The 9,907-nt window shown below is 39.0% G+C and overlaps 1 protein-coding gene across 7 annotated transcripts in view; it reads right to left on the minus strand.

The window, feature by feature from the left end:
• The window catches only part of FOXP2 (forkhead box P2), a 442,435-nt gene that overhangs the window by 184,803 nt on the left and 247,725 nt on the right, over nucleotides 1–9,907 (minus strand). The window contains exon 1 of one of the 7 annotated variants that reach the window (XM_076330613.1): nucleotides 9,384–9,428. The exons of the other annotated variants lie outside the window; for them this stretch is intronic. The gene's annotated coding sequence lies outside the window, so the exon portion shown is untranslated. Of the gene's footprint in view, nucleotides 1–9,383; nucleotides 9,429–9,907 lie in introns of those variants that run through there. 7 annotated transcript variants of the gene reach the window in all.

Raw genomic sequence — 9,907 nt, forward strand, 5'->3', positions numbered from 1 at the left:
CTGAATTTTACCACCTCAGGTCTGTTGCAGCAGAGTGTTTTGTGTCTATGAATGATCCCAACTAAGCACCTGACAACTCCTCCACATGGGAAGGAAGGAGGACAACCAACCTATACGGCACTATCCCATCTCAGTCCTGAGAGGATTCTACATCCAAACTAGTACAGGTTGTTCAAATGATGAGAGATCATACATCTGAGAAGCATTACTGTGTCATGGCTGCACAACATGAAGTTTTAGACTGATTTGCACAGTTCCTGTGACAACGTTCACAGCTTCTACCAGAGAGGCACTGACTTCACGCAGGCAAAGAACCAGGGCAATAAAGTATACGGTGCTGAAGAATGGCCATTTAAAAAATATACTTAATTCACTATCACATATATACTGTGACTGTAAATACTTCTACAAGTACCTCACACTAAGTATATTTAGGCAAATGCATTATTAGCATTATGTCTATTTCTTAATAAATTGAGTATATTTTTACCAGAAAAAAGAAGTTACCACTGGGAGGATGCAGGGAATACTGCAAGACTGCAGTAATGAAAAAGAGCTTCAGAAAACATGATCCAGGCCACATATCTTCCCTTTCTCTTTCAGCTCCCCTATATCCTTCCCCTCTTCCCAGTCTGCTGCTCACCGCCCAAACCCGCTTCATCCTCTCAGCCCTGGCTGGCCTCTCCCATCTCTCAGCTGCTTCCCTCCAAGTCCTTCTGCCCTTGCCCAACCCCCCTGGCTCTTCTTCCCCTTTGGCCACCCCTCCACCAACCCACCACCCAGGAACTGCTCCCCCCTTACAGCTGCTGAGGGCACGGACAAGAAGCGCAGCCACTCTGCAGCCCTGCCCTGTAGCTGAGCGAGTGCAGTGAGAGAAGCCGGTGGGACGTGCCAGGGCAACTCGCTGCTCCTCACCTTCCCCACACTCAGTACGGGGGATCTTTGCAGGAGCATGTGCTCATCTTCTACAGCTTCAGGCTGACCACTCTTTCTGCAAAAAAGAAATCACTTGAGGTCTGTTGGCTCTGCAGCCAACTGAAGGAGCACAATGTGCTCCATCTTCCCAGCTGCGTCAAGACCATGGAAGTCTACTTCCCTCTGATGGCTAGGGAGTGAGCCTGGGGGAGCTGGCTCCCTGAGGCGCCTGTGACCTTCAGAAATATCTCCCTAACAGTTGCCTTTAAAAGTACCTGAAACCTCACTTTTCAGTGTTTAATGACCTGGACACCAGATAAACCTCAGAAATGAAGACTGTAATTTGCCACTCCAAAATAACAGAGCAAATATAAAGGGAGCTTTTCAATTCCACCACGAGGTAAACTGACCCACATTTCTGAGGGCGAGTTGAAGCAGCTTTCCAGACCAGTCTGTTACCTGTCCAACCCACTCTCTGTTTTTTAAAATCCCTAAACAAATACTTAGAGTATTGGATGCACTGAACAAGGGGGGGGGGAGTCAACTCCTGTTTATCATAATGTATTTGTGTCAGGTAAAGATAATGTACTTTTAAAGACTTGTGATATACTTATGAAAGGGGGGAAGCTCCAAGAGTGTTGTTCAGGTCCCCTACGTAAATGCTATGCTTTTTATATTTTTCTCACAAAAATCTTACTCGGCCATTTAACAGGATGGATTGATTTAAATCAAATGGTTTAAATCACCAGTTTTAGTGACAATTTAAAACAGCATGCAGGAACCCTTGATTTAAAGAGTAGGTTTTTAATCTTGTTTTGTATTTGCCTAAGCTAAAGTTCTTTGTCACTGATTCATTGAACCATTAGGCTATGCTGCTGCTCAAGAAAACATGAGCTCTTACGTTAAATTACTTGTTTCTTTTTGCTATTATGAAACGCACATATAAATTCCTTAATTTTTTTGCATTTACTTAAGTTGGATGTATTTCTTTTTTAGAAAATATTGCTTTATTTTTTATCTTGCTATAGTGCATTGAGATGGAAATTAGAATCAGATTCAAAATAGCATTTTAAAACTGTTTTGTATTTATTAGATTATTAAAGTATCTGAAGTTTAGTCATTTATTATACAAGGACTGTTTTACTCTAGTGAGTGAACTGGCCAATAGTTTCTGGTAACCAGAGGCATATTTTCAAAAGTAGCTAAGGATACATACAGATACATAAAGAAACATCCTCCCACAGTTTCTAAAATGAGTTAGGTACTTGACTGCCAGGGAAATAATGTGGAAAAGGAAAACAAGTTAGATTGCCCTTTTAGTTACCACTGGATTTTTCAGCCTTGAATTAGCATGTCCATTGAGGGACAACAGAAACATGTTCCTGTGCTGCAGAAACATATTTCGGCAATAAAAAACAGGTAAGTACTAGCATTCACTCTAATTAAAAACATTTTCATGATAGACACTTAAATGGATGACATGACAACATTTTTACAAAGAATGACTAGACTCAGAAATTTAGTGTGTCTTCCTTTGATTGTGACAGCAATTAAAAAGGCAGAAGCCTTTGTTTCACTGAAATTTGAAGAGAATTCACTGATCCAACAGGTCTTTTTTATCTATTTAAATTCTTATTATAGGCTGCAGCAGTTTTAGACCTACATAAGTATTTTCATACCTTAAATGTTAAATTTAAGCTGGGCTATTTTGAAACTCATTCCAATGTAAATAACTTAAATTGGAATTTTAAAGGTATACATTTTTCCCCTTAATACTACTTTGGACAGAATCATAGAATCATAGAATCGTTTAGGTTGGAAAATACCTTTAAGATCAGTTCCAACCATTAACCTAACACTGCCAATTCCACCACTAAACCATGTCCCTAAGCACCACATCTACACATCTTTTAAATACCTCCAGGGGTGGGGACTCAACCACTTCCCTGGGCAGCCTGTTCCAATGCTTGACAACCCTTTTGGTGAAGAAATATTTCCTCACATCCAATCTAAACCTCCCCTGGCGCAACTTGAGGCCGTTTCCTCTCGTCCTATCGCTTGTTACTTGGGAGAAGAGACCGACACCCACCTCGCCACAACCTCCTGTCAGGTAGTTGTAGAGAGCGATGAGGTCTCCCCTCAGCCTCCTTTTCTCCAGGCTAAACAACCCCAGTTCCCTCAGTCGCTCCTCATAAGACTTGTTCTCCAGACCCTTCAGCAACCTCGTTGCCCTTCTCTGGACACGCTCCAGCACCTCAACGTCCTTCTTGTAGTGAGGGGCCCAAAACTGAACACAGGATTCGAGGTGCGGCCTCACCAGGGCCGAGTACAGGGGCACGATCACTTCCCTACTCCTGCTGGCCACACTATTTCTGATACAGGCCAGGATGCCATTGGCCTTCTTGGCCGCCTGGGCACACTGCCAGCTCATGTTCAGCCAGCTGTCCTTTTCCACCAGGCAGCTTTCCAGCCACTCTTCCCCCAGCCTGTAGCGCTGCATGGGGTTGTTATGACCCAAGTGCAGGACGCAGCACTTGGTCTTGTTGAATCTCATACCATTGGCCTTGGCCCATCGATCCAGCCTGTCCAGATCCCTCTGTAGAACCTTCTAACCCTCAAGCAGATCAACACTCCCACCCAACTTGGTGTCGTCTGCAAACCTACTGAGGGTGCACTCGATCCCCTCGTCCAGATCATTGATAAAGATACTAAACTCATCTTGAAGTCTGGATATCCAAAGCCTAAATTATGCTGATGATTGTATCTTTAAAGAATGCCCCAACATTGAGTGGTGATGTTTTAACTCATTCTACTGTGTTGAAACACAGAAAAATACACATGGTGCAATAGTTTACAAACTTTACCACTGAGTTTACTTATTTACTGCTAAGTCTCATAGGCCTTTAATAAAATATATAATTAAGGACTAAAGGATAAAGGCAGAAAATTGAAAGAAGTTAACTGTATCTCTCAGAAATTTGGAGCAACAATGCTACATGTTAAACATAACATTTATTTTAAGTATGGGCTCGTACTTTTTATGACTGTAAAATAAGATCCTTAAATTATATATTTCAGGAAATACACAGGCTTTTATTCCATGACTCCTGTTAAGTTATTACCTTTGCGTCAGTTAAGCTCTAAGTATATGCTTATTTTTAGGAATGTGTTACACATTTTCTATTAAACACAGCAGATAAACATGTGCTTATGTCCTCTTCAATTAAGTAGGCTTGCTCCCTAAAGCACTTTCAATGTAAATTTATTGTGTCAAATTTCTGTTTTTCTTGTTTCTACTGCTATGCATCTCCTACTGTTTCTGCTGTATGGCACAGTCACAAGTAAGTTGTAATATTTGGTGTTAGCTGATGTTAGCTACCCAACTCTAATCTTAGAAATTACTTGCCAAATGCAAAAAAAATCCATAGTGCCAAGGTATTTATCTTAAATATATTGCTACTTTCATTTTGTACAATGTTATTCCACAACTGGACTCTTAAAAAAATGGATGATGCAATTTTTAAGGTTTGAGAGCATTGTTCATACTTTCTCATGCAAGTACTTTATGTAATCTATATCATAGAGCTTAAATAACACACAAATTAAAATACTGCATTCAGTATACTTTTCTGGAATTTATAAAATTTGGCTTTGTTTATTTTGCATTTTTCAGAGTTCTACTGCAACAGAAAACATGCAAAATATGCTTCCTAACCTATATTTTATACTGTTAATGTTGATTGACTTGGATTTTAAAAGTAAGAGATTTTATGTTAGGCATTATGACTAAACGTGAACAAGTACAAGTTTGTTCTCAGCCTCATATGCTTACTTGCTCTCTTTTGTCTCATTGAGAGTAGTAGGGATGGCAGGCATGTCAGCACAGCTTTTTTTTCAGAGATTTCAGTAAGTGCAGTATCTACATCATGCCAAAAAACATGCTTTCTCCTTGTGTGAAGAGCCCAGCAGCTGCCGTGGGCAAGGACATATGCCAGTGGTCAGAGGTGGCCAAAAGAAAAGGACAAGCGTCAACAGGCATTGAGGTTTTGAACTGGGAAGCTGGAGCCATAAAAACTGTGTGTGCAAAAGGGAAGGATGTGTGGGGGCTATAAAGAGGTGAAGAGATTCATTTGAGAGGGAATGTCAAGTAATGTGGGCGAGAGCCAAGGAATGACATGGAGACAGAGCATCATCTGTGGGAAGGACTGTCCTGGATGCATCACAGGCCACAAAGGCTGCTCTGCTCACAAGCGTGAATGTTCCTAACCCAAGTTTCTTCTGTCCCAGGGGCTCCAGAGCTTCTTAACCTTCAGTTTCTACTCCACAATTCATCTTCCTTCTCTGGTGTCTGCTTACTTGAGCCCCCAGTAAAATTCATAGCTCCTCGTCCTTTCCAGTCTAATAAGCCACTGCTGCCTTCTCTTTTGCTTTTGAATACAGGAACCCTGTTCTTTCTCTATAGATCAATTATAGAAAATAATTTAAAATCTCTAACTTTCATGATGCATTTACCCACCAAAACATATTTAAGAAACATTAATATTGATTACCATTGAAACCCATAAGGACATTTTACATAGCTGTCTTTCCTCTTCATTTTCATATTTACCAGGTATGCAGAACACACCTTTCAGTAACTATCATGTTTCAGTGATTTAATAGAATTTTAAGGATTCATACAAAGTAGAGGGGAATAAAATAATGCATCAACTTACCCATTTTCCTTGGTTTTCTGTGTTAAGTCAATGCTTTAGAATATATTCTGTAGGACAGATTCCATTTAACATTTCTGGGTTTGTTATGTCTTTGAAACTTCAAAAGACATCTGTGAGTATGGTAGCATGTTTCTAATTCATGTATAATCTCAAAAAAACTTTGAGTAACATCTAAGACTGCAAATGGATAAAGGCTAATGTTAAAGATATTTCTGAAAGGACAAAAATATTTTTTGTGTATCTCATTACTGCATATAATTTAGATAAATTCTACCATCTTCACTGATGTTCTCACAAACAATGACAACTGCACCTGTTTGCCAAACGTTACGAATCCCAAAAGCCACTGTTTCAGGAACTCTTCCCTATTATTTATGTACACTGCTTGAATTTCCATTAAATCCATAATTTAAAGCTTCTGTTCTCATTTTCTTAGGATTTCTGAGAAAGACTTCAGACATGATTAAAAAAATACTTAAACTTCACACAATTAACATTAATGATATATTTACTGCACATCAATCACTCCAAGGCTACAGATTAAGAAGATGACATTCACCTCCTCAGGTGGAGCTACGCTCACTTCCTGAGTCACTGTCACCCACTCCCCTGAAAGTCCAGTCTGTGAAGGAAGTAAAGAGGAGCAAATCTTGCATAGGATCTGCTCTACATTTCAAGCTGCGATAACAATTTCCTAACATGATTACTGTCATGTTAAAACACAGAAAGTGAACACGTATTTATTCAGGATGCTAGAGAGGTTTTTCTGTTCTGAAAGGGGCTGGTAGAAAATACGTTCCTACGCCCAAAGGATTTCTGTTTCCTAGTGTGTTACACTAGTATCCACATCTGGAAGGATCTGGGAGATGTTCTGATTTAGGACAAATACACACACTCACAGATAGGATCTCCGCATTACAACATTAGATAATTGCATTCAAACTGTATTTCTCTTCACTGTTTGAAATAATACCTCAAGCATACTGGGGTTCCTACTCCTTTCTAAGTTCACTATAAACACCAGATAGGCAGCATCTTGTACAAGGCAGTGTTTCATAGAAACCCTAACACGTTTTTAATGTTATTTGTATTTTGCTTTCTGTGATTTTTCTTTTTTTTTACCATTACTGTCCTAAAGCAGGACTAGCTGTGATAAAGGACTATTAGAAACAATCCTGTTTGAAATCAGGACAATTTCCAACAGCAGGTTCAGTGTATCTTGTATCCTAGATCCACAAACATGAGAACTTTGCTCACATTAGTGCTGTCTGTATCAGATCACAGATTCTATCATTAACTTTATTTATTTGTGAAATCAAATCTTGAAGTCTAGGACTGGATGGTTCCTTATGGCTTGTTTCTTACGATTTAAGAGAAAGAGAAGATAGGCTGTTGTTTGCCATTTCTCCTGAGGAAACTGATAACAAAGCCTCAAAGACCAAGAAAAAATGAACTGTTTCTGTTTCCACAGAACATTCTGTAGGCAAAAAAAGAGGGCCTAGAACATAAAACCACCTGCAACAAACAACTTTTAGGCAAAACCCCCCCAGTTTCTAAGGCTTGTGGGAGGTCTTCAGTTCAAAATATTACCAGATGCACAGGTTTGGAGTGCACCTGATGATGGACTGATGCTGCATCTGGAAGAATAATCTGTGAAAGAAAAGCCCTCTTACTCACTGGAGAGCTTTGCTATCATTTTCTGTATTTCAGGATACAGTTAAAAGGATTAATAAAACAAAATACTAAGTTTATTATTTATAGGATACCTGGAGATATGACATACAGAGAACAGCAATCTTTCCTTCCTCTTCATTTTGATAAAAGAATTTCAAAGAAAGAGTACTCTGAGATGACAAATTACTTTACAGTGTGAAGGCTTTTACATGTGAAAACTGGCAGTAAAGTTTAAAGTACAGTTAGATTCTTGCACAGTTTGGAGAGAGGCAACTGATGAACTTTAAGAATGTAAGTATATAAAAAGATCATACAACCTAAAGAAAGCAACAAACAAAAAATACATGCATTCTCCTGGAACCATTCTGTGTATCTTGACAAACATAAATTAGGTTAAATGTTTTGGTTTTGATTTATAAAAGTAGCACATTCTAAAATTACATATACTTATGTACTACTCATATGCACAGATGTCATATATACATGTTGTGTATTACAATATCATCCTAAAGACCTAACGATTTGAACAATTATGGTCAGGTGCATAATATAGGGAACTGTGCACCAAAATACAACACAGAAGAAATGAGTAACTATAACCTTCCTAGATAAGGGAACACATCTACATCACGCCCATTGCTGTGACTGTAGCACAAGCAGACAGACAGACATGAGCTAAGTTTTAAGCAGGTTAGTGGCTACTGCCGGTTGTGACAGACATAGGTCACGGCAAACTACAGAAGTCAAAGAATCTGGGTACATATTCAGGCAGTTGAGGTTTTACTGTGCTCTACAACGCCGCAGATACAACACTAACAGCACACACACAAGCTAGTTTAAAGTTAGCTCAGATAAACCAGCTTTTCAAGGAAGTTACTTCTTCTCTTCATTTGACTAAGACTGTACCCCTTGTAGACAACCCAAGGCAGAAGACAAGCTTTACATCACAACCTAAATCTTAAGGCTTAAAGTGAATTTCTTCCTTGGCTCAATCTATTTCCAGAGTTTTCATGTTGAAGTTCTTGCTGAAAATGACTTAATATTGCCATTGCAACCTTATTCAGTCTTTCTTTTTGAGCAGACACATACCCATTTTGATGGGAGATGAGATGCTGCTGAGCTCCTTGGATTTGGGTAGCAATTCATCATTCCTTCCAGCCCCGGATTTCTCAGGCACAGTTTAATAGTAGAGACTCCAGTGCTAACATTTGGTCTTTACAAAAATGGTTTGCTAACTATCTACAACTTAGCTGGATGCGTCTTTGGAATTAAGTTGGTAACAACTTCACTGGGATGGGACTGCATGCTAATTCTGTCTCTTAAGACTGCATATCCAAGTATTTGGTACACAATTACATACTATTCTGAGATCAAAACATCCAACTTCTCAAAACATCTCCTATATAAACTACAACAGCCACAAAGAGACATACTTTGCTAAATAAGAGACCAAAAGTTACCATACCAATGCACAGGCACCAAGCTTGATAGAGAAAAATACATAGAAGCAGAAGTTTGTGTGGCCAAGAGAGACAGACGAGAAAGGGTAAAGGTGAAGGGAGCACAATGTGGAGGGTAGATAAAGAAACTGAGCCAACAACGACAGATACAAAGCCAGCAGAAAGAACGAGGGAAAGGAGACCCCATGGAAGAAGAGCCAAAGCCAGCTGGTAGAAGGATTCACTGGGAACAAGAAAAGATAATCAGTTTACAGATTTAAAATAAATCCTCAAATTAATAAAACAAATAGAAATTTAGAGGTCAGCACTAGAAGCATCTATGGCCTCTTACTGGAAGCAGCCTACTCTGGGCAATGCTTTATTACTACTATCCCTGAAAGACAGACCTCATTAGTTTTGCTAATTAATCTCTAAATCCAACATCAAGCTTGAATTATTATAAATAACAATATATAAACACTTCATACCACGGAATATAATAATAAACATTCTCTTCAGGCTTAAACAGCCCCATGACTGCAAAGGTTCTATACAAAGTAATGCAAAGTGACCACAAAGTCATTTTGAGCCCAATACGCACACTCAGAGATGTAAAATCCACCCATTCCGATTCTCTTACCAAGACAAGCTGCCCAGTCTAATTCCTACAAATCACACTTCGCTTCAAAAGCATCTTCAGATTGTCTTCTGATAGCTTAAAATATCTGTGCAGTTGTGCTGGAGAGGCTGTACAGGGCATTTGTTTCTTTGACTGGCTGGCATACTGCAGGGTATTTTAAATTTTCAATACAATCAACTGTTTCTTTGTAGATTAGTTTGATGTCCACTATGCAGAATCGGTGACCTAGTATACTTCCTAAAATTAGTTACATACTTAGCAGGGCCCTCTTTAGACATTTACATATATACAAGTTCTGCTTCTTTCTGTTCTGAGATCCCTAAAGAAAGAGAAAAAACAAATCATACTGATTGCACTCACTATGCAGATAGAAACAATTATTTGTGGAAATAAATAAATGAAATAAGACAGAAATACCTCTTGTACCAAATAGCTGTCAGTTGTGACTGCTGTCATTCTGACATAAAAACCATCAATTTAAAATAATTATTTCTCCTTTGCTACACTTAACCAAATTAAATTCA

Source organism: Aptenodytes patagonicus, chromosome 1 (assembly GCF_965638725.1).
Source record: "Aptenodytes patagonicus chromosome 1, bAptPat1.pri.cur, whole genome shotgun sequence".
Classification (NCBI taxonomy): Eukaryota; Metazoa; Chordata; class Aves; order Sphenisciformes; family Spheniscidae; genus Aptenodytes; species Aptenodytes patagonicus.